Raw genomic sequence first — 26,111 nt, forward strand, 5'->3', positions numbered from 1 at the left:
GATCCTTTTGTTAAGATTTGCAACAGTGCAATAACCTTTATGTTGACAACAATCTAATAGACCTTCGTTAATTTAAGGGACATAAAACTCAAAATTGAAATGTGCATGAATGTGCCTGTATTAGCTTCTGTATTAACAAAAATGCTTCTTGTAGGATGTATGAGTGTTCTAGTGATAACATTTACTGTGCATAGTACATATGTACATATGCCCAGTGTATCTGCATTTAAGCACCGTGCCTGTTCAGAGACCATATATTGCAGGAGCATTTTTGCTAATACACGTGTATTACAGACATCCCAAGTCTCCCTGAAGTTCAGGGAGTCTCCCTGATTGTAATAGCGGCTCCCTGATGCCAGCAAATGGAATGCAATCTCCCTGAAACTCCAAGTACAATGATCCAATGTGTCCCAAATCCGTAAAAGTGTTTGTTTAAGGAATGCCTTTAGTTGCTGGGACGTTATAGAACCCTCAAAGCATGCATCAGTTACCAAAAAGCCCCCACTGATTTTAATAAAATAAAACACAAATTCTACCTTATTTACTGCACGTAATTAAACTTTGTATTCTAAAATATTTAGGCATTCAACAAGCGTACGATCACTGGAAAATAGGTTTGTTGTATGCGGTTGTGCAATAAAGCTACTTTTTTTTAATGTGACTTTAGTGGGAACCTACTTAAATGACAAGTCTCTATCTTATTTATGGTTTCAAGGTGTCCAATATATAACTGGGATGGAAAGGGGGTGTCGGCGCAGTAGCGGGTGAAGCCACCTCCCTGAAATGAGTTTTTGCAGGTTGGGATGTCTGGTATTATCACATCTGAAGTGCTAAAAGATCACCAATCACCCATCTCGATGACAGGTTAGTGGTTAGATACAGCTAGTACGGTTAGGGCAAACTCCTTGTCATCAGAAGAGAGAAAAGAACTTGCATTACATTGTTAATATGTAGAGCTTACTAAGAGGGAAAGAATAATCCTTATAGGTTTAAAACAAAGAGCCTTATTCTCTAAAGGTCTCTGGTCTGGTGAGATTATCTAATAAATAGGCTTGTGAAAGTGCAACACACTAAGATCTGGATTGGCACATATCTTAGTGTGTTGCACACTAGAAGGAATCTGGCTCCGAAAATAGGTGAAGGCCAAGAGCGGCTTCCTTTTTCTGCATTCGGCAGCTAACCAAGTTGCCGAATGCACGTGCCTACTAATAGGTCTTGTCAGTACTGAGAAAGGCATATTATAGCTTGAGGGTTATCTCTCTCAGTATGCATGATTCTGGATGTGAAGAAGAAAGACATACATTACAATATAATACAAAATAAAATAAAAAAGTTTTAGTGTGATTTCTCTCTGGTGAGTATTTAAATTTTTTTTTTCCACATTGAGCTTATTTCCTTATAGGAATATAAATGTCCCTAGTCGTACACCTTAGAGGAAGCTACCGCTGTATAGTGCAATTAATGCCTCTTTTGAGCATATAGATTCTACTATAACTACACACTTCTTTGCCATCTTTTTTGGGGATTTGCATACATATGTGGTAGTAGAAATCTGCTCTCATGTTAAGGATTTGAGATTTGAGATGGGCTGGTATTTAATGCAGGAAAATCCATCCTAGAGGTTTGATGAAATAGCCTCTCCGAGAGGTAGACAAAACCAAGAGGAAGCCAAGGGTCGAAAAGCCAAGTATCATTCTGTACAAACTTAAGGGAAAGTGTCAAGAAAAGGATAAACCAGAAAGGAAGCTAGAGGTCAAAACAAAGTAATCAGTCTGAGAGGCAGAGTACCAGGGTTTAAACCAATAAGGAAAGTCTGTAAGGGTAGCCAAGGGTTAATTAGCCAGAAAACAACAGGTAAAGCAGGGCTGGTAACAGGCAGATAGAGAGGTAACTGTGAGCTCGGCCCAAAAGTGGTCTCCCTTACTTCATGATAACCATCATTATAGTTTTACTCTATCTATACTATAATCGCGTTTGCAACGCGTCCGTTGGTGTCACCAGTGGCGCACGCATCCTCAAAGGAATGTTGGCAGCGCGAGGCAGCCAAAAGAATGTTGGCTGCCCACGCAGCCAAAAGAATTCACCTGGATGCAGCAAAGCTGCTTTCAGGTGGATTCCAAAAATGGCAGGGTGGGTAAACCATTTTCAGAATCCACCGGGATGCACCCTGCCATTTTCGGAATCCACCGGGATGCAGCGAAGGCAAACGGAGCATTAGAAAAAAACAAACAAACAAAAAAATGCCTGCAATAAGTATTAAAAAAAAAAACCTAGCCGCACGCAATAAGTATTAAAAAAAGAAAACGCCTGCAATAAGTATAAAAAAAAACCTAAGCGCTAGCAATAAGTATTTAAAAAAATAAAATAACCGCCTGTACTAAGTATTAAGAAAAAAATAAACTAACCGCCCGCACAAAGTATTAAGAAAAAAATAAACTAACCGCCCGCACAAAGTAATTAGCCAGAAAACAACAGGTAAAGCAGGGCTGGTAACAGGCAGGTAGAGAGGTAACTGTGAGCTAGGCCCAAAAGTGGTCTCCCTTACTTCACGATAACCTTCATTATAGTTTTACTCTATCTATACTATAATCACGTTTGCAACGCGTCCGTTGGTGTCGCCAGTTGCGCACGCATCCTCAAAGGAATGTTGGCAGCGCGAGGCAGTCAAAAGAATTCACCTGGATGCAGCGAAGCTGCATTCAGGGGGATTCCAAAAATGGCAGGGTGGTAAAGAATTCACCGCAGCTGGATTCTTTCATCACCCTGCCATTTTCGGAATCCACCGGGATGCAGCGAAGGCAAATGGAGCATTAAAAAAAAAGAAAAAAATGCCTGCAGTAAGTATAAAAAAAACCCTAAGCGTTAGCAATAAGTATAAAAAAAACCCTAAGCGTTAGCAATAAGTATTTAAAAAAAAAAAAAAAAACGCCCGTACTAAGTATTAAGAGAAAAATAAACTTACCGCCCGCACGAAGTATTAAGAAAAAAAAAACAACTACCTAATAAAATTATTAACCCCTAAATCCCTAAACCCCAACATCGCAAACTACCTAATACATTTATTAACCCCTAATCCGCCAACCCCCCACAACGCATTAAACCTAATTTACCTATTAACTCCTACACCACCAACCCCCACAATGCAAAAAACTAATTTAATGACTAAGCCCCCTAACCTAACACCCCCTAAATTAACCTCTAAATTACAATAAAAAAATTACTACATTACAATAGAAAATAAAAAAAAATACATTACATTAATTGAATTTGAGAAAATAAAAAAACGCTAGTATTACAAAAAATAATAAACAGCACTATCCAAAATTAAAAAATTAGACCTAGTCCCTATGAAAATAAAAAAGCCCCCCAAAATAAAAAAAAACTTTAATCTAATGCTAAACTACCAATAGTCCTTAAAAGGGCTTTTTGTAGGGCATTGCCCTAAATAAATCCACTGTTTTACATAACAAATGAACCAAGCCCCCATAACAGTAAAACCCCCCACCCACCAAAAAAAACTAACACTAATAAACCTAAACTACCCATTGCCCCTAAAGGGGCATTTGTATGGGCATTGCCCTTAAAAGAGCATTCAGCTCTTTTTGTTTATTTTTTTCTGTATTTTTACTTTTTTTATTTTTTGTAGCTTGGGGGTTTTTATTTTTAATACACAGACTGCCCTCTGGGCAGGCTTATCGACTAGTATATATATATATATATATATATATATATATACCCAAGAGTGGCCTCCTGAGTACCTTGGAAGGTTTACATTTAGATCGGCAAGCTATTCTACTATGGTACATACACTGGAATTATTTACTAATGTTTAAAAAAAAATTGGGATTGTCTGTATGTATTTGACATTGAAATGTATTTGAAATCCAGTGTAATGTTTGCTTGTATGCCTCACCTTAAGCCTCAATTAAAAAAAAATGTACCCCTGAGAATGGAAGCAGGAAAAAAACTTTGTTAGACAATGTACTGCACCCTTGTGCTGATTTAGTCGTTTGTCAGAGGATTTTCATAAATCAGACACCATTGCAGCATAGTATACAGTCTTAAGTTGTTGTCCCTTTAAGCAGGGATGCAATAATAATACTTGTAGATGATATTCACATGAATTCAACATGAATAGAAGACATGCATGTAGCTTAGCTAAGATGTGTGTGTAAATATATATATACTAGTCCTAAAGCCCGTTCACACTGGCCATTTTTTGCAGTACAGCGGTCCCACCCCTTGCGCTCTCTCCCTCCCCCTCTCTTTTGCTCTCTCTCTCTCTCCCCCCTCTCTTTTGCTCTCTCTCTCCCCCTCTCTTTTGAGCTCTCTCTCTCCATCCTCTCTTTTGAGCTCTCTCTCTCCATCCTCTCTTTTGAGCTCTCTCCCCCCTCTCTTTTGTGCTCTCTCTCTCCCCCCTCTCTTTTGCTCTCTCTCTCCCCCTTCTCTTTTGCTCTCTCTCTCCCCCTCTCTTTTGAGCTCTCTAATAGGCCGCCAGCAGGGAGCTGTCAATCAACCCGATCTTACTCGATCGGGTGGATTTGCGGCGATGTCTGTCCGCCTGCTCAGAGCAGGCGGACAGGGTTATGGAGCAGCGGTCTTTAGACCGCTGCTTCATAACTTGCGTTTCTGGCGAGTCTGAAGACTCGCCAGAAACACGGGCCCACAAGCTCCATACGGAGCTTGTTAAATGGGCCCCATGGCCTGAGAGATAAGGGAGATGGTAATAGGAGAGATTGAAGAGAGGAGGGAGGGGAGAAAGAAGAGATGATAATTATTAAAATAAAATCTCCAGGTCTGCTATGACCTTCCATCTGTCTGACTCTCAGCACTTTCTTTCTCCACTCTCTCAGTTCAACAACTTCCTATTTCTATCAAGCTGTTCTCTTACCAAGAACTACCAATCTGATGCTGCTAAGCTGCTATGCATTTATTTAAAGGGCCATGATACCCAAATGTTGAAATACTTGAAAGTGATGCAGCATAGCTGTAAAAAGCTGACTAGAAAATATCACCTCAACATCTCTATGTAAAAAAGAAAGATATTTTACCATAAAATGTCCTAAGTAGTCACACCCCATTGCAAAGGACGTTAAGCAGCAAATCAGTAGGCAAGGAACAGGACGGGACAGGCAAGGAAGTGAGCCTTGTGCACTCTCATGTTATTTCAGTTTAAGGAAGTTTACTATGAAATCTCATGAGAGTTAAGTCAAATCTCATGAGACCACAGTAAGAGAGTTCATGACCTCAGCACTGTTGATGCTGATTGACTGCTGTTCATTTCTTCTTTTCTTTTTTTTACCTGCAGCTGGACAGTAACTGAAAGATAACTTTTTACACAGCATTTACTCTGTTGAGCTGAGAAAATTGTGAGGTAAAATATCTTCCTTTTTTACATAGAGATGCTCAGGTGATATTTTCCTGTCAGCATTTTTACAGTTATGCTGCATCAGTTTCAAGTGATTTAGCATATGAGTATTATGTCCCTTTAAGTTAATCTATTACTGCATGTAGCATTATTTAATTTGTTATGGTATAAAATAAAAAATATTAAAATGACTGCACAATAATGTGTTTCACAATGACTAAACTTATGTAAAGGGTAGTGGAGTAGTGGGTGTGGTGTGGGCAGGTAGTGGGTAGAATCAGAAGTGGCGAGAAACATTTTGGCCTGGCTAGTAGCTTATGATCTGAAATTTTGAGCCCTGAATTTTATATATATATAAATATATACTAGTCCTAAAGTCCGTTTACATGGGACATTTTTTACTGTACAGCGGTCACACCCCTTGCTCTCTCTCTCCCTCTCCTTTTGCTCTCTCTCTCCCCCCTCTCTTTTGTTCTCTCTCTCTATCCCCCTATCTTTGGCGTGCTCTCTCCCCCTCTCTTTTGCTCTCTCTCTCTCTCTCCCCCCTCTCTTTTGCTCTCTCCCCCTCCCCCTCTCTTTTGCTCTCTCTATCCCTCTCTCTTTTGCTCTCTCTCTCTTCCCCCTCTCTTTTGCTCTCTCTCTCCCCCTCTTTTGCTCTCTCTCTCTTCCCCCTCTCTTTTGCTCTCTCTCTCCCCCCTCTTTTGCTCTCTCTCTCTCTCTCCCTCTCTATTGCTCTCTCCCCCCTCTTTTACTCTCTCTCCCCCTCTCCTTTGTGCTCTCTCTCTTCCACCTCTCTTTTGCTCTCTCTCTCTCCCCCCTCTTTTGCTCTCTCTCTTCCCCCTCTCTTTTGCTCTCTCTCTCCCCCCTCTTTTGCGCCCTCTCTCTCCCTTTCTATTGCTCTCTCCCCCTCTTTTACTCTCTCTCCCCCTCTCTTGCTCTCTCCCTCCTCTCTTTTGCTCTCTCTGCCCTCTCTCTTTTGCACTCTCTCTTCCCCCCTCTCTTTTGTGCTCTCTCCCTCCTCTCTTTTGTGCTCTCCTCCCCTCTCTTTTGCGCTCTCTCTCCCCCTTTCTTTTGCTCTCTCCCCCCTCTCTTTTGCTCTCTTTCTCCCCCCTCTCTTTTGCTATTTCCCCCTCTTTTTCTCTCTCTCCCCTCTATTTTGCTCTCTCTCTCTCCCCCCTCTCTTTTGCACTCTCTCTCTCCGCCCTCTCTTTTGCGCACACTCCCCCTCTCTTTTGCACTCTCTCTCCCCCCTCTCTTTTGCTCTCTCTCTCTCCCCCTCTCTTTTGCACTCTCTCTCCCCCCTCTATTTTGTGCTCTCTCTACCTCCTCTCATTTGCTCTCTCTCTCCCCCTCTCTTTTGCTCTCTCTCTCTCCCCTCTTTTGCTCTCTCCCCCTCTCTTTTGCTCTCTTTCTCTCTCACCCCTCTCTTGCTCTCTCTCCCCCTCTCTTTTGCTCTCTCTCTCTTTTGCACTCTCTCTTTCTCCCCCTCTCTTTTGCGCTCTCTCCCCCCTCTCTTTTGTTCTCTCTCTATCCCTCTCTCTTTTGCTCTATCTCTCCCCCCTCTCTTTTGCTCTCTCACCCCCTCTTTGCTCTCCCTCTCCCCCTCTCTTTTGCTCTCTCTCCCCCCTCTTTTGCTCTCTCTCCCCCTCTATTTTGCCATTACTCCCCTCTCTTTTGCTCTCTCTTCCCTCTCTTTTGCTCTCTCTTCCCTCTCTTTTGCTCTCTCTCCCCTCTCTTTTGCTCTCTCTCCCTTCTCTTTTGCTCTCCTTCCCCTCTCTTTTGCTCTCTCTTCCTTCTCTTTTGCTCTCTCCTCTCTTTTTCTCTCTCTCTCTCCCTTCTCTGTTGCTCTCCTTGGCCGCTCACGCACAGCCCCAGCCCCTGTCTCGCTCGGCCGTCCCCGTCTCTCTCTTCCCCCTCTCTTTTGCTCTCTCTCTCCCCCCTCTTTTGCTCTCTCTCTTTTCCCCCTCTCTTTTACTCTCTCTCTCCCCCCTCTTTTGCTCTCTCTCTCCCTTTCTATTGCTCTCTCCCCCCTCTTTTACTCTCTCTCTCCCTCTCCTTTGTGCTCTCTCTCCCCCCTCCCTTGCTCTCTCCCCCCTCTCTTTTGAGCTCTCTCTCTCCCCCCTCTCTTTTGCTCTCTCTCCCCCTCTCTTTTGAGCTCTCTAATAGGCCGCCAGCAGGGAGCTGTCAATCAACCCGATCGTACTCTTTTGTGCTCTCCTCCCCTCTCTTTTGCGCTCTCTCCCCCCCTTTCTTTTGCTCTCTCCACCCTCTCTTTTGCTCTCTTTCTCCCCCCTCTCTTTTGCTATTTCCCCCTCTTTTGCTCTCTCTCCCCTCTCTTTTGCTCTCTCTCTCTCCCCCCTCTCTTTTGCACTCTCTCTCTCCACCCTCTCTTTTGCGCACTCTCCCCCTCTCTTTTGCGCTCTCTCTCCCCCCTCTCTTTTGCTCTCTCTCTCTCCCCCTCTCTTTTAGACTCTCTCTCCCCCCTCTATTTTGTACTCTCTCTACCTCCTCTCGTTTGCTCTCTCTCTCTCTCCCTCTCTTTTGCTCTCTCTCTCCCCCCTCTTTTGCTCTCTCCCCCTCTCTTTTGCTCTCTTTCTCTCTCACCCCTCTCTTGCTCTCTCTCCCCCTCTCTTTTGCTCTCTCTCTCTTTTGCACTCTCTCTTTCTCCCCCTCTCTTTTGCGCTCTCTCCCCCCTCTCTTTTGTTCTCTCTCTATCCCTCTCTCTTTTGCTCTATCTCTCCCCCCTCTCTTTTGCTCTCTCACCCCCTCTTTGCTCTCCCTCTCCCCCTCTCTTTTGCTCTCTCTACCCCCTCTTTTGCTCTCTCTCCCCCTCTATTTTGCCATTACTCCCCTATCTTTTGCTCTCTCTTCCCTCACTTTTGCTCTCCCCCCTCTCTTTTGCTCTCTCTCCCCTCTCTTTTGCTCTCTCTCCCCTCTCTGTTTCTCTCTCTCTCCTCTCTTTTGCTCTCTCTCCCTTCTCTTTTGTTCTCTCTCCCTTCTCTTTTGCTCTCCTTCCCCTCTCTTTTGCTCTCTCTTCCTTCTCTTTTGCTCTCTCCTCTCTTTTTCTCTCTCTCCCTCCTCTCTTTTGCTCTCTCCCACCTCTCTTTTTTTCTCTCTCCCCCCTCTTTGCTCTCCCTCTCCCCCTCTCTTTTGCTCTCTCTACCCCCTCTTTTGCTCTCTCTCTCCCCCTCTATTTTGCCATTACTCCCCTCTCCTCTGCTCTCTCTTCCCTCTCTTTTGCTCTCCCCCCTCTCTTTTGCTCTCTCTCCCCTCTCTTTTGCTCTCTCTCCCCTCTCTTTTTCTCTCTCTCTCCTCTCTTTTGCTCTCTCTCCCTTCTCTTTTGTTCTCTCTCCTTTCTCTTTTGCTCTCCTTCCCCTCTCTTTTGCTCTCTCTTCCTTCTCTTTTGCTCTCTCCTCTCTTTTTCTCTCTCTCCCTCCTCTCTTTTGCTCTCTCCCACCTCTCTTTTTTCTCTCTCCCCCCTTCTCTGTTGCTCTCTTTCATGGTCATGGCCGCTCCCGCACAGCCCCAGCCCCTGTCTCGCTCGGCCGTCCCCGTCTCTCTCTTCGCCCTCTCTTTTGCTCTCTCTCTCTCCCCCCTCTTTTGCTCTCTCTCTCTTCCCCCTCTCTTTTGCTCTCTCTCTCCCCCCTCTTTTGCTCTCTCTCTCCCTTTCTATTGCTCTCCCCCCCTCTTTTACTCTCTCTCTCCCTCTCCTTTGTGCTCTCTCTCCCCCCCCCCTTGCTCTCTCCCCCCTCTCTTTTGCGCTCTCTCTCTCCCCCTCTCTCTCCCCCTCTCTTTTTTGTGCTCTCTCCCTCTTCTCTTTTGTGCTCTCCTCCCCTCTCTTTTGCGCTCTCTCTCCCCCTTTCTTTTGCTCTCTCCCCCCTCTCTTTTGCTCTTTTTCTCCCCCTCTCTGTTTCTATTTCCCCCTCTTTTGCTCTCTATCCCCCTCTCTTTTGCTCTCTCTCTTCGCCCTCTCTTGCTCTCTCTCCCCCTCTCTTTTGCTCTCTCTCTCTCCCCCCTCTCTTTTGCACTCTCTCTCTCCACCCTCTCTTTTGCGCTCTCTCTCCCCCCTCTCTTTTGCTCTCTCTCTCTCCCCCTCTCTTTTGCACTCTCTCTCTTCCCCTCTCTTTTGTGCTCTCTCTACTTCCTCTCTTTTGCTCTCTTTCTCTCCCCCTCTCTTTTGCACTCTGTCCCCCTCTCTTTTGCACTCTCTCTTCCCCTCTCTTTTGTGTCTCTCCCCTCTCGTTTGCTCTCTCTCCCCCTCTCTTTTGCTCTCTCTCTCCCCTCTCTTTTGCTCTCTCCCCCTCTCTTTTACTCTCTTTCTCTCTCACCCCTCTCTTGCTCTCTCTCCCCCTCTCTTTTACTCTCTCTCTCTTTTGCACTCTCTCTTTCTCCCCCTCTCTTTTGCGCTCTCTGCCCCCTCTCTTTTGCTCTCTCTCTATCCCTCTCTCTTTTGCTCTCTCTCTATCCCTCTCTCTTTTGCTCTCTCTCTCCCCTCTCTTTTGCTCTCTCACCCCCTCTTTGCTTTCCCTCTCCCCCTCTCTTTTGCTCTCTCTCCCCCCTCTTTTGCTCTCTCTCCCCCCTCTTTTGCTCTCTTCCTCCTCTATTTTGCTATTACTCCCCTCTCTTTTGCTCTCTCTTCCCTCTCTTTTGCTATCTCTCCCCTCTCTTTTGCTCTCTCCCCCCTCTCTTTTGCTCTCTCTCCCCTCTCTTTTTCTCTCTCTCTCCTCTCTTTTTCTCTCTCTCCCTTCCCTTTTGCTCTCCTTCCCCTCTCTTTTGCTCTCTCTTCCTTCTCTTTTGCTCTCTCCTCTCTTTTTCTCTCTCTCCCTCCTCTCTTTTGCTCTCTCCCACCTCTCTTTTTTTCTCACCCCCTTCTCTGTTGCTCTCTCTCATGGCCATGGCCGCTCCCGCACGGCCCCAGCCCCTGTCTCGCCCGGCCATCCCCGTCTCCATCATGCCTACAGTTCTTGCGGCGGACAGGTCAGTTTGTTGAGGGCCAGGTGTGTTTGTCATTGTGCAGTCTCTACTGCTCATGACAGCTTCGGACAAACACACTTGGCCTGTGAAAAAAGGTTTATGAAACTCTCATATCATGTTTTAGCTAATTTATTTAAAATTCACTTTACCTTCCGTTCCGAATCTATATTTTAAAGGCATTAAAAAAAGTTTTGTGATAAACTAACACACCAGTCAAGCATTAAACCTTCTAAATCTATAAACACCATATTTGCTGCTTAAAAACTGTTTTTAAATAGCCAAACTCTCCCATGTTTCTTATTTGGAGGAGCACACCTGGACTTGTTTCTGGAGTTGATAAGGTTTGCCGCTATCATTTTTAAAAAAAAAAAAAAACTCTTATCACCTTTGTTGAAGTAAATTGAGGACAGCTGTGTGGCAGGGTAAGGCTTGTGAAGTCTGCAGTATGAGTGTGTAGTTCCAATTCTCAGAAATGATCAGAAAAGGATATATTACATACATTGTTTTTTTTCTATATTTAAATAGAAAAATGATATTACAATATCAATGTTTCATATTCCTTTAAATTTGTATAGTTTGTAGACACAATAAAAAGTACAAGAATGCCGTATGGTTTCTGGTTATGCCGGATAGGCAAATACTTCAAAACCTCTCTGAATCATTGAAGGAAGTAGAAACGTATGACTTGCTATAAATATTTCAATAATTAGATTGTTTATTTTCAACAACGCAAACTGCTATAACTGTGTATTATAAACCACATGGATTCCAGTATTTATTAACATGCCTTACATATTAATATGATAATTATTCATCAAAAGGAAATGTATTTTGGAGAGAATTTACTGCCTTCTAAATTTAGCAGTGACATAACCTAAATATATAAACATCTGACACATGGAAATACATGTACACTTCTTATAAACATGCATCATTCAATTTTGGGCAGCACATTTGGTCATTTAAACATATATAAGGGATATATATTTGACTCTATTGTAGCAGAAATTCTGATAATTTTAATAATAATAATTAAAGGGACAGTCTAGGCCAAAATAAACTTTCATGATTCAGATAGAGCATGTCATTTTAAACAATTTTCCAATTTACTTTTATCACCAATTTTGCTTTGTTCTCTTGGTATTCTTAGTTGAAAGCTTAACCTAGGAGGTTCATATGCTAATTTCTTAGACCTTGAAGCCCACCTCTTTCAGATTGCATTTTAACAGTTTTTCACCACTAGAGAGTGTTAGTTCACGTATAGATAACACTGTGCTCGTGCATGAGAAGTTATCTGGGAGCAGGCACTGATTGGCTAGACTGCAAGTCTGTCAAAAGAACTGAAAAAGGGGCAGTTTGCAGAGGCTTAGATACAAGAAAATCACAGAGGTTAAAAGTATATTATTATAACTACTGTTAGTTATGCAAAACTGGGAAATGGGTAATAAAGGGATTATCTATCTTTTAAAACAATAACAAGTCTGGTGTAGACTGTCCCTTTAAATGCAAATACATTGCATTACATACTTAAATAAGATTGATATAGCAGCATGAATATTTATATGGTAATGACCCACAGATTACATATTTCCTAGCAGTTTAAACACTGACTGCCAGGAAATGACTGACCTTAAAGGTCATTGTTAGCATATAAAAAGCCCAATTTAAAAAATAATTAAAAATACATAAATTTGTTTGTATGTATGTATAGATTGATAGTAGGGATGGGTAAATGTGTTGAAAGTACACTTACACCTAGATTTAGAGTTTTGCGGCCAAAGGGGTGCGTTAGCTACGCGTGTTTTTTTTCTAGCGCTGCTTCTAAACAACGCTGGTATTTAGAGTTCTCTGAAGGGCTGCGTTAGGCTCCAAAAAGGGAGCGTACATGCATATTTACCGCCACTTCAACTCTCAATACCAGCGTTGCTTACGGTAGCGGCTAGCTGGAAAAACGTGCTCATGCACGATTCCCCCATAGGAAACAATGGGGCAGTTTGGGCTGAAAAAAAACCTAACACCTGCAAAAAAGCAGCGTTCAGCTCCTAACGCAGCCCCATTGTTTCCTATGGGGAAACACTTTCTAAATCTGCACCTAACACCCTAACATGAACCCCGAGTCTAAACACCCCTAATCTTACACTTATTAACCCCTAATCTTCCGCCCCCGCTATCGCTGACACCTGCATTATATCATTAACCCCTAATCTGCCGCTCCGTACACCGCCGCAACCTACATTATACCTATGTACTCCTAATCTGCTGCCCCTAACATCCCCGACACCTACATAATATTTATTAACCCCTAATCTGCCCCCCCAACGTCGCCGCTACCTTACCTACACTTATTAACTCCTAATCTGCCGACCGGACCTCGCCGCTACTCTAATAAATGTATTAACCCTCATAGCATTAGGTCTTTAGATCAGCAACAACTTGCTAATTCCCTTAAACCGCTCCTCTCATCCTTCTCCTCCTTTTCCTGCCCTGAACAATCTATCTGCCACTATAATTCCACCCTTATATCCGTCCTTGACAATCTCGCCCCTCTTACCACTGCTCGGAAATCACACACTCATCCCCAGCCCTGGCATACTCCTCTGACACGGTACCTACACAGATGTTCCCGTACTGCTGAACGGCATTGGAGAAAATCACGAAGTTCAGCTGATTTTCTTCATTATAAATTCATCTTGAACTCCTACTACTCTGCCCTTAATCTCCACAAGCAACACTACTTCTCTACTCTTATCTCTAATCTTTCTTCAAACCCAAAACATCTGTTATCCACTTTCAATACTCTCCTCCGCCCTCCCCCACTTCCTAATACAACTTCTCTGTCAGCTCAAGACTTTGCCAGTCACTTCATTAACAAAATTGACTCCATCAGACATGAAATCAGCTCTCAACACAATTCCATTCTCTCCCCCCCTCAAACACTCTCAACCACAACCCTCATAACCTGAAACTTAGTTCATTGTCCCCTGTTACTGAGGAAGAAGTTTCAGCACTTATACTGCACTCTCACCTCACTACCTGTCCCCTTGACCCTATCCCCTCACAGCTGCTCCCCTCTCTCTCTGCTACCCTTACCCCTATACTAACACACATTTTCAACCTCTCCCTCAGCACTGGTACATTTCCCTCATCGATGAAACATGCACTGGTCACACCTATCCTCAAAAAACCTTCCCTTGATCCTACCTCCCCATCCAACTACCGCCCTATTTCCCTCCTCCCTCTTGCTTCAAAGCTTCACGAAAAACTAGTATATGCACGCCTATCCCATTTCCTTACGTTAAACTCTCTTCTTGACCCGCTGCAATCTGGATTTCGTCCCTATCACTCCACAGAGACAGCTATTGTTAAGGTCACCAACGACCTACTTACAGCTAAATCAAAAGGCCACTTCTCTCTGCTTATCCTCCTTGATCTGTCCGCAGCCTTTGACACTGTCGACCACCCTCTTTTGCTCCAAACCCTCCAATCCTTCGGCATCTGTGACACAGCCCTTTCGTGGCTCTCTTCCTACCTGTCAAACCGTACCTTCAGTGTAGCCTTCTCTGGGGCCTCCTCTGCCCCGTCACCACTTTCTGTCGGAGTACCACAAGGCTCTGTCCTCGGTCCCCTTCTCTTCTCAATCTATACGTCATCACTAGGTTCCCTAATTAAGTCCCACGGTTTCCAATATAATTTGTATGCCGATGACACCCAAATCTACTTCTCTGCACTAGAACTATCTCCTTCCGTGCTAACCCATGTCACTAACTGTCTTTCTCACATCTCTTCCTGGATGTCCTCTCACTACCTCAAGCTATATCTCTCCAAAACTGAGCTCCTCATTTTCCCCCCTTCTTCCAAAATCTCCACCCCCAATATCTCTATAACTGTCGACAACTCCATCATTACCCCTACCCCGCATGCCCGATTTCTCGGGGTCACATTTGACTCAGATCTTTCCTTCACTCCTCACATTCAGTCCTTGGCTACAGCCTGCCGCTTCCACCTTAAAAACATCTCTAAAATTAGACACTTCCTTACACAAGACACAACTAAGATTTTAATCCACTCTCTCATTCTTTCCCGTCTTGATTACTGCAACTCTGTCCTCTCTGGTCTCCCCACCTGCCGCCTAGCTCCTTTACAATCCATAATGAATGCCTCTGCCAGACTCATCTTCCTTACACGTCGCTCTTCATCTGCTGCACCTCTCTGCCAATCCCTTCACTGGCTTCCTCTTGCCTCTAGGATCAAACACAAAACTCTCACTCTTACATACAAAGCCCTCAACTGCACTGCTCCCCCCTACATCTCAGACCTTGTCTCCAGATACTCTCCCTCCCGTCCCCTTCGCTCTGCTCATGACCTCCTACTCTCCTCCTCTCTTGTCACCTCATCACACTCCCGTTTACAGGACTTCTCCAGACTGGCTTCCATCTTGTGGAACTCTCTGCCTCGCTCCACAAGACTCTCTTCTAGTTTTAAAAGCTTCAAGTGCTCCCTAAAGACTCTACTGTTCAGGGACGCATACAACCTACGCTAACCTTTCCTAATACCAGTTCCTCTCCTCCACTGCAATCCCCTGAACCCTCTTAGCATGTAAGCCTAAAAGTCCAGCTGTTTGTAGATCACCTTCTTAAGAGCTGACTACAACAGTGCAACTCTTGGCAGGGCCCTCTACCCTATAATTGTTTTGTTGTACTCCCCCTTTGTTTATAGCGCTGCGGAATCTGTTGGCGCTCTACAAATAACTGATAATAATAATAAAATAATAATATTAACCCCTAAAGCTAAGTCTAACCCTAACACCCCCCTAAGTTAAATATAATTTTAATCTAACAAAATAAATTAACTCTTATTAACTAAAGTATTCCTATTTAAAACTAAATACTTACCTGTAAAATAAACCCTAAGATAGCTACAATATAACGAATAATTATATTGTAGCTATTTTAGGATTTATATTTATTTTACAGGCAACTTTGTATTTATTTAAACTAGGTACAATAGCTATTAAATAGTTATTTACTATTTAATAGCTACCTAGTTAAAATAATTACAAAATTACCTGTAAAATAAATCCTAACCTAAGTTACAATTAAACCTAACACTACACTATCAATACATAAATTAAATCAATTAACTACAACGTACCTACAATTACCTACAATTAAATAAACTAAACTAAATTACAATAAAAACAAACACTAAATTACAAAAAATAACAAAAGATTACAAGAATTTTAAGCTAATTACACCTACTCTAAGCCCCCTAATAAAATAACAAACCCCCCCCAAAAAATAAATTCCCTACCCTAATCTAAATTAAAAAAGTTAACAGCTCTATTACCAGCCTTTAAAAGGGCTTTTTGCGGGGCATGCCCCAAAGAAATCAGCTCTTTTGCCTGTAAAAAAACCCACAATACCACCCCCCAACATTACAATCCACCACCCACATACCCTACTCTAACCCAAACCCCCCTTAAATAAGCCTAACACTACCCCGCTGAAGATCTCCCTACCTTGAGTCGTGTTCACCCAGCCGGGCACCGATGGACCAAAAGAGGACATCCGGAGCGGCAGAAGTCTTCATCCTATACGGGCAGAAGAGGACATCTGGACCGGTAGCGGCATCTTCTATCTTCATCCATCCAGAGCGGAGCCATCTTCTTCCAGCCGACCCGGATCCATCCTTCTTCCATGACGCCTACTCGCCAAATGAAGGTTCCTTTAAATGACGTCATCCAAGATGGCGTCCCTCGAATTCCAATTGGTTGATAGGATTCTATCAGCCAATCGGAATTAAGGTAGGAAAAATCTGATTGGCTGATTGAATCAGCCAATCAGATTGAGCTCGCATTCTATTGGCTGTTCCGATCAGCCAATAGAATCCAAGCTCAATCTGATTGGCTGATTGGATCAGCCAATCCGATTGAACTTGAATCTGATTGGCTGATTCAATCAGCCAATCAGATTTTTCCTACCTTAATTCCGATTGGCTGATAGAATCCTATCAGCCAATCGGAATTCGAGGGACGCCATCTTGGATGACGTAATTTAAAGGAACCTTCATTCGGCGAGTAGGCGTCGTGGAAGAAGGATGGATCCACGTCGGCTGGAAGAAGATAGCTCTGCTCTGGATGGATGAAGATAGAAGATGCCGCTTGGATGAAGATGTCTACCGGTCCAGATGTCCTCTTCTGCTCGGATAGGATGAAGACTTCTGCCGCTCCGGATGTCCTCTTTTGGTCCATAGGTGCCCGGCTGGGTGAACAGGACTCAAGGTAGGGAGATCTTCAGGGGGGTAGTGTTAGGTTTATTTAAGGGGGGTTTGGGTTAGAGTAGGGGTATGTGGGTGGTGGGTTGTAATGTTGGGGGGTGGTATTGTGTTTTTTTTTACAGGCAAAAGAGCTGATTTCTTTGGGTCATGCCCCGCAAAAAGCCCTTTTAAGGGCTGGTAATAGAGCTGTTAACTTTGGTAATTTAGATTAGGGTAGGGAAATTTTTTTATTTTGGGGGGCTTTGTTATTTTATTAGGGGGCTTAGAGTAGGTGTAATTAGCTTAAAATTCTTGTAATCTTTTTTTTTGTAATTTAGTTTAGTTTATTTAATTGTAGGTAATTGTAGGTACTTGTAGTTAATTGATTTAATTTATTTATTGATAGTGTAGTGTTAGGTTTAATTGTAACTTAGGTTAGGATTTATTTTACAGGTAATTTTGAATTATTTTAACTAGGTAGCTATTAAATATTAAATAACTATTTAATAGCTGTTGTACCTAGTTAAATAAATACAAAGTTGCCTGTAAAATAAATATAAATCCTAAAATAGCTACAATATAATTATTCGTTATATTGTATTTAGCTTTAAATAGGAAGACTTTAGTTAATAATATTTAATTTATTTCGTTAGATTAAAATTATATTTAACTTAGGGGGGTGTAAGGGTTAGGGTTAGACTTAGCTTTAGGGGTTAATACATTTATTAGAGTAGTGGCGAGGTCCGGTCGGCAGATTAGGGGTTAATAAGTGTAGGTAAGGTAGCGGCAACGTTGGGGGGGGGCAGATTAGGGGTTAATAAATATTATGTAGGTGTCGGCGATGTTAGGGGCAGCAGATTAGGGGTTCATAAGGATAATGTAGGTGGCGGCGATGTGCGGTCGGCAGATTAGGGGTTAAAAATATTTATTATAGTTGCGGCGATGTGGGGGGGACCTCGGTTTAGGGGTACATAGGTAGTTTATGGGTGTTAGTGTACTTTATAGCACAGTAGTTAAGAGCTTTATAAACCGACGTTAGCCCATAAAGCTCTTAACTACTGACTTTTTTCTGCGGCTGGAGTCTTGCCGGTAGAGGGTCTACTGCTCACTTCAGCCAAGACTCTAAATACCGGCATTAGGAAGATCCCATTGAAAAGATAGGATACGCAATTGGCGTAAGGGGATCTGCGGTATGGAAAAGTCGCGGCTGGAAAGTGAGCGTTAGACCCTTTCCTGGCTGACTCTAAATACCAGCGGGCAGCCAAAAGCAGCGTTAGGAGCCCTTAATACTGCTTTTGACGGCTACCGCAGAACTCTAAATCTAGGCGTTAGTTTGGTTGAACGAATAGTCCTGTGTACATTCGCTTTAGACAAACTAATATTGATAAGGACGAAAAACCCTTAAAATTCATTAAACAAATGTTATTTCTGATTTTCAAATGTTACTTTTGTTTTTGAATGTTTTTAATTAGATAGAATATCCACATTCAAAATTTCGAATGTAACATTTGATTTAACGAATGCTATTCAGAAGTTCATGCTGTAGGGAATTTAGTAAATTGCCCCCCTTGAACCCCCCAAGGTGGAGGCAAAAAAGATAGTTTAGATGGGGGGATTACAGTGCATGCCAAATATGTTTGATGCGGTGACTCTGCACTCTGAGGGGATTTATGATCTTACATGGGGCTTTACCCCCAGCTGCTTGGGTAGTGTCCGTTTTACCCGGGTAATCCTAGGATTTCCCAATATCTGACTTTACCCACAACACACATATATATATATATATATATATATATATATATATATATGTGTGTGTGTGTGTATATGTGTATATATATATATATATATATATATATATATATATGTACTATATATATATGTATGTATATGCATATGTATATATATATATATATATATATATACACACCCACACATTCACCCACACATATAATTTCTTTACTAAAAGTATGCTCTTTGCTGCAGAAATGAGAGCAAAACTAAACTATATTTATAAAAGTTGAACCAACAACCAACACTGCTTTGTAATTATGGGTTAATAGCTACCTTTGTAGCAGTACAATGGACTATAGAATAAAGAATTACTTTGATGATTCTATTCCATTAAAGTTCAAACATTTTTTTTATCAACAATCAGTGAAGAATTATCTAACTAGAACACAAAGGCCATGCTTTATTGGTGTATTGCAGTTCTAAAGACCCTTGGTATTACCCTGACTGTAACTGCTATACTTGGAGAAAAAACAACTGAGATAACACAAAACGGGTCTGGTGTTTATAGTGATGCTAGGAGGATGTATATGCTGCTTCTACTTCAAATAGAAGCTTATGCTAGGTTAACATATTTTGGATTCTGTAAATGAAAAAAAAAAAAGGTTTATAAACTTGGCAATATATTTATATTATAACATTTGCTTTATTCTCGTGGTATTCTTTGTTGAAGTGATACCTAGGTAGATAGCATGGAAAACAAGTACTATTGCAAATGTATTTTATTGTTAAAATTACAGAACTGCACCCATATAGTGCTCTAGACATGTGCACACTCCTCAGTCTACATACCTGCTTTTAACAAATGATACAAAGAGAATAGAGTAAATTTGATCATAGAAGAAAATAAGATTTTTAAAAAAAAATTAATTGCATGCTTTATCTGAATCAAGAAAGAAAAAAAATGTGCGTTTCATGTTTCTTTAAATTAAGAAACCAAGGGGTGGCAGCTAGAAAGGGCTTTATTTTTTCATCATTCTTCACATGATCAGCTCTTTTCCCCAACTATTATTTAAAGGGACAGTCTACACTAAAATTGTTATTGTTTAGAAAGATAGATAACACCTTTACTACCCATTCCCCAGCTTTGCACAACCAACATTGTTATATTAATATAGTTTATAACATTCAAACCTATACATTTCTGCCGGTTTCTAAGCCACTACAGACAGCCTCTTATTACATGCTTTTTTATTTGCATTTCACAACAGGAGCCTGCTAGTTCATGTGGGCCATATAGATAACAATGTGTTCACGCACAAGGAGTTATTTAAGAGTGAGCACAACACAGTACTAAATGCAAGTCAATAGATAATAAATAAAAGGTCATGTGATCAGGGGTCTTTCAGAAGATGCTAAGATACAAGGTAATCACAGAGGTAAAAAATATATTAATATAACTGTGTTGCTTATGCAAAACTGGGGAATGGGTAATAAAGGGATTATCTATCTTTTAAAACAATAAAAATTATATTGTAGACTGTCCCTTTAAGCATTTTACTCAATTCCTTTCTTCCATTTTCCCTTCATTATCTTAATTTATTTCCCCCTTTCCATTAAATAATAATATATCTTCCTATTGATTATGTTAGATTTGAATTGAATTCCTGTTGTCCTTTTAATCATGGGCATAATGTTAGTTTGAAGATATAGTGAAGACTTAGCAACTGGAATTCCTGTTATCACATAAAATATCACATAAAAAGCTAGTGTCAGTTGTGTATTCCCGTAGATACAAAATAAATCTTTATGCTGTAAATCAGAATAGCAGATACACCCCTTCTGTTAGGTTCAGTCTTCTCAGTGATCTATATTACAGTATTCAAAAACCGCTGTCAACCAATAGAATATAAATAAATGTTATTGTTAGTGGGTGCTTAGCTTGGGCATAAGTGAAATTGGTTCTTCCTTGTTGGTAAATAAAATTCAACATATTATAAATAAGTGTCATCAAATATGTATCATTAGTTTAGAAAAGGAATGGTCAACTTTCAACCCAAGGGCTACATGCGGCCTTTTGCACTAGTTTTGAGGCCCTCAGAAAAAAAGTGGAACTAATAATGTGGGCCATGTTTTTTTGTGGCCCCAGGAAAAAGTTCGAACTTACATTCTAAGTTTTTGGATGAACACAACCCAAAAAAGCCCTCTGAAATTAATAACAGCATACAGAGGGCACCCTACAACCTTACCTAAACCAGTCCCTTTGTTGCTAAATATTTTTAGAAAATATAATATTTATTTATTTCTTTAATACCCATACACATATTTGCTAAAATATTCATTTGCAGCCCAGTGAATGTGTTGTTTATGTTTTTTTATACCATAGCTTTTTTATGATAAATACTGGGGCAACATAACTATATGGCACAATTACCCATGGTGGCTTTCCTTGCTCGCACTCCACCTCTGGACTAGCATCATACTGCTTGGTTTGACAACAGTTATTTATTATTTATTAATATTTGTATTTATTTCGTTGTAATTATTGTTTTGTATAAACCCATGATATACACCAGTAATTAAGCTTCCACTGTTCATATCTGTTATGGATTTAAAATAATTGTTTTCCCCTATAACCTAAAAGCAGAATCCTCTCCAAATATACATATAAGTACTTAAACATTTCTTAAAAATAAAAAAGTGCCGCAAAACGATTGAAGATTAGAATGTACCACATCAGATAGAAGATCAACAAATGTCTGGCATAGTTGTGTGATTCAGAATATAATCATTTTTCAAACAGATGTTAATAGAATGTATGGAATCCCTAGAGCAACAGCACCCAAACTAGGTGTCATGTCAGCAAAATGTTATCATCCTCACAACAGCTTTAACCAAGATTACTGCTCTAATATATGTTTCTTTTGATGCCTATGATGGGATACAGTGACTCAGTAATTTTACTTTGTAGTATTGACATCAAGGATTTCATTTTTATATTTTTTTTTCCTGATTTCCTATCACCTTTTTCAAAGTCTTTAAATGTTGTTTTTATCCTCCTTGGGTGACCAGATGTCTTCTAGTATTCAAGGACAGCTGAGCCTTTGTGTGCACGCAGGGTTTTTTCTCGTAAAATCTAAATCATGTTGGAATCCACGATACATAATGGTGCCTTTGTCCCCATTGACTTGATTACTTTTGGGCTTTATCCCAGACTAAACGCCTGTCTTAATATTCACGAGGAGCTATCTCAACCCCATAGGTAGTTGCTATGATAGATAATGCTATTTAAGAGATTAGAAATAATCTGTATTCTTTACATGATCAATTTGAGTTAAGTACTACAATTATCTAATAATATGTGTGACATGTAAATTTCTGGGAAAAGAAAGTGCTAATGCCTGACACTGATTTAAGATTATTTCGTAATTACCCTTCCATTTAGTTTATAGAAACATGTGTGAAACAATGGAAATTAAAGTCTTAAAAAATATATATTATTCACATAGGCATCTCTCTCTCTCTCTCTCTCTCTATATCTATATATACTCAACAACAATAATATATAATGACAAATATATGGACATATATATATATATATATATATATATATATATATATATATATATATATATATATATTACAGTATATGTAATTGGCTGTTAACAACATTTCAGGTATAGATATAGAGACAGAGAGACAGAAAGAGAGATAGAGAAAGAGAGAGAGAAATGTTCTATTCCAGGGGGAAGACATTATAAACAAATTTTACTCATCCACTGCAATTTATTTTCTTACTTGTTCATGACTAGTGGAAATTCCCAACCCTGTATATCTATCTATCGATCAATAATCTATCACTGTAATTATTAGTGGAACCTCTACATTTGACTGTGAGCCCCCTATATGTTATTCCTGGAGATGCTACTATTATCTGTTGCTTTATTGTCTGGGTGACAGGGACAACCACTTGCAAAAAAAGTTTTTTTTATTTAGCACAGGTTCATTGATTTTTCCCAAAAACAAAGAACTGGAATACAGTTTTAAATACTTTCCTTTACATATAACAAAGTACTGCTTACCGCAATGTAAGAAGTAGCAGTTATATGTTTGTTTGGGGTGAATGACACTGACAGGCCCTGCTTTGGTGCAATTGGTCCTGCGAGAGCAGTTGGCAGCATTGCATGAGGATGTCCTTGTGCAATAGCACATGTGAGATGTACAGGGCATGCTTGGTTCCCAAGTCAGATACCTTGTCAGTCCGCTAAATAGTACATGGGGTCTATTATATTAATACATTTGTTTATTGAGTAAATTAAGTTATAGAATAACAGAGGATTTTTAAAAGGATATCACTTCTGTGTGTAGCTCTTACAGAAGTTGACTGTTGAATGCTACAAACGATAAAGTCGTTTCCTGTAGATATTGCTACTAATTACAAAGAAGAAGCCAGTAATAATGATCACATATTATTATTTTACGTACCAGTCACAAATACTAAACTCCCCTCTTTGATTAAATAGCAATGGGTGTCTGTAGGAAAGGGACAGTATTTGCATGTTATAGCCAATAAAATAGATTGAACCACTACTTTCAAGATTAAATCATTTGCATTAGAAAAAAAAACAAAGGTAATTATTAGAGACCAAAGACAGGAACCTGTTTTATTGTTATTATTGTTGATTTAAAAAAACAACAAACACATATATTTCTGTTTCAAGGAAGTTGTCCTCACACGTTGTGTCTGCTTGACTTTTTATAGTTCCAAGAAACAAATGAAAGGGAAATAAAACCAGAAATAGTAATTCTGTGTAATTTGCCTATAATGGTAAAGGATGATCAGGTTCCTTATAGTGACTACACTGTGCCCTTATTCATGCATTACATTGTTCTACAAGTGATGTAGCAGAATGAAACTTAAGAGTAAAACCTTATTCAAAAGTGTTCCTTAACTGCACAATAAAATATACAGTGGCTATTGGAGAAGTTTAAAGTTGTTAGTTGGTAAATCCCTCCCACAATCCCCATCCTCTATACACAAAAGGCAGTTATATATTAAGTAATCTTGCATATATAATGCCCTATTGTTTGGGTCAGAATACTAAGGGCTGAGAAATTAAAGGGACTGTGTACAGTGATTTGTTCCCTTCAATTATACAATTCAACACTGCTAATATATATCTTCAACCCGGTTTTCAAAATGCCAGCCTCTCACCAACAGCACCACTGTGCCAGGATGGCAACTTGCAATAAAGCTTACACCACTGAAGTTACTATGGTGCTTTATGCAGGTGGGTTTCCTAACTCATGTGTATTATGTGCAGACAACATTTCCCTCTAGCCCCTTATCATAGCCTGATCACATGAGCACCTGGAAGCTTTATCACATGAGGTTATGGGGTCACATACAAGTTCTGTTTTTTTTGTGTGAGCCCTGATTGGTCAGCACACACATGATTTGTTGAGAGTACCATACTCTAGAGAAGCTGGTAACTGATAAAGGAGCAAATCACACACAAAGTGTTTCTTGCTGCAGGGAACATGTATGGGCAGCTGTACACAGTAGCAGACCTACTCAACAGAAGGCCCTGGTGAAAATATTTTTGGACCCTCCCCCCAAATATAAAATTAATAATATACATGCTGCTCTATATAATGATTTTGAGGTTACATAGATAGATAAAACTGTAGCCTACACCAATAAACGTCTCCCCTGCAGTACGATTGAACACAATCTGCACACGCCTATGTATTGACTCGCTGTTATGGGCCCCCCAGCAGTTGTGCCCTTTTGCCACAACACCTGCTGCACTAATGGTAGTTCTGCCCCTGGCTGTACAAGCTCTGTCAGAATTTGCAGTGCTATAAACATAGGCGGTTTGCAAGGTAACATTTTAAGGGATCATGTAGGTTGAGGGCCCTACCGAGAGTTGCACTGCTGTAGTCAGCTCTTTTGAAGGTGATCTACAAACAGCTGGGCTCAAAAGCTTACATGCTAAGGGGGTTCAAGGGGAAACAAAGGAGGGGAGGAACTTGGGATAGGAAAGGATAATGTAGTTTGTATACATCCCAGAACAGTACAGTGTTTACTGAGAGCTTGAAAGTTTAAAAGCTAGCTACCATTCCTGGCAACCATAGATTTAATAGTAGAATGAGTGTAGCTTCTCTCTGGCAGTGAATAGGTTAATGGGATGAGTGTAGCTTCTCTTCTGAGATCCTGAAAGCAGAAATCCTAACAACGGAAATTCTAACATCTGAAATCCTAACAGCCTGCTATGGAGACAATGGCGGCAATGCATGCCTTAGTCTACTTTGGCTCTCTAGCAGGCTGTCCGGATTTCAGCATTCAATATACAGAGCCTTCTTCTCTCCCAGTTCATCACTCACGGGATCATTTATATGTGATAGTGCATGCATCCATATAATTACTGCCGTGCATGGCGGATTTGCATAAGAGATACGATTTGAGGGTGGACTTGCTAGCTTCACGCACAGCTCAGCGCTTTCCTTGTGGAGTGCCAGCATTGTGGTGAATCAACACAGGAGCGGGAAATATAAAGGTACAATTTTCATAACTTACTGTTTGCAAATTTGATTACATATGTGTCATTTCTCTGGTTATATCATCTACTATCTGTATATAGAAACCTGTTAGCTAACTATTACACAGGCCCTTTAAACAAACCAAGATCTCACTGTCCATGATGGTGCATTTCTATAATATTGTTAATATTGAAACCAAACAGATGAGTGGCAACATTGTAGCTATTGTAAGGATTAGGGTAAAGATTAACCCCTGGTTGTTGGTTCAAGGAGTTAATGTCAATTTGAACCCCCGGAGCAAGTGTTCTACATGACCTGAATGTGAGCAAAATTTGCGTGGCTGTTTTATGTTAATTGTGGCACTGTGGTCCTAGCGATATCACGTATGTATCATTGTGGTGGTCACATTATTACCATGTTTACAAAAAAGTAGTGTAGTACAATCATGAAGTCATGTAAATCACATGCACCAAAATGGACATAACATTATATTTGTTCATTAACAAGTAAGCTTTACATATGAGACCAAACAATAGTAATATTTTGCTGCAGTTATATTCTAAAGTGATATCCCTTTTTCTTTGCTATCAATGCTTGCACTTAAAGTACCACTAAATACAGTAAAATGTACTAACTGGTAAATACACGATGGAAAGACAATGCGTTAGCACTAACTTTGAATTTATGATGGGCAGTAGAATATTTTCTGGTAAATTTCAAAGTTAATCCAATTTTTTCTCCCCTTATACGTCAGCCAATCACACAATGCAAATACGTTCTGTATATAATGTGCACATTTGCACATGCTCATTAGGATCTGGAGCCTCAGAAAGTGTGCATGTTTTGATAATGGAAGTACATTGTAAAGTTTTTTTTTTTTTTAATTGCATGCTTTATCTCAATCATGAAACTTCATTTTTGACTTTAGTGGCTTTACTATGATTAAATGCTCACTAAAGCATGCCTTATATTTTAGGTGCAACACACACACACACAAAATATTTAAATGATGTCATGTCCCTTTAAAGGGACACGAAACCCACATTTTTTCTTCATGATTAAGAAAGAGCATGCCATTTTAAACAACTTTCCATTTTACTTCTATTATTTAATTTGCTTCATTCTCTTGATATTCTTTGTTGAAAAGCATATTTAAATAGGATCAGTGGCTGCTGATTGGTGGCTGCACATAGATACCTCGTGTTATTGGCTCACCCATGCGCATTGCTATTTCTTCAACAA

Source organism: Bombina bombina, chromosome 2 (assembly GCF_027579735.1).
Source record: "Bombina bombina isolate aBomBom1 chromosome 2, aBomBom1.pri, whole genome shotgun sequence".
NCBI lineage: Eukaryota > Metazoa > Chordata > Amphibia > Anura > Bombinatoridae > Bombina > Bombina bombina.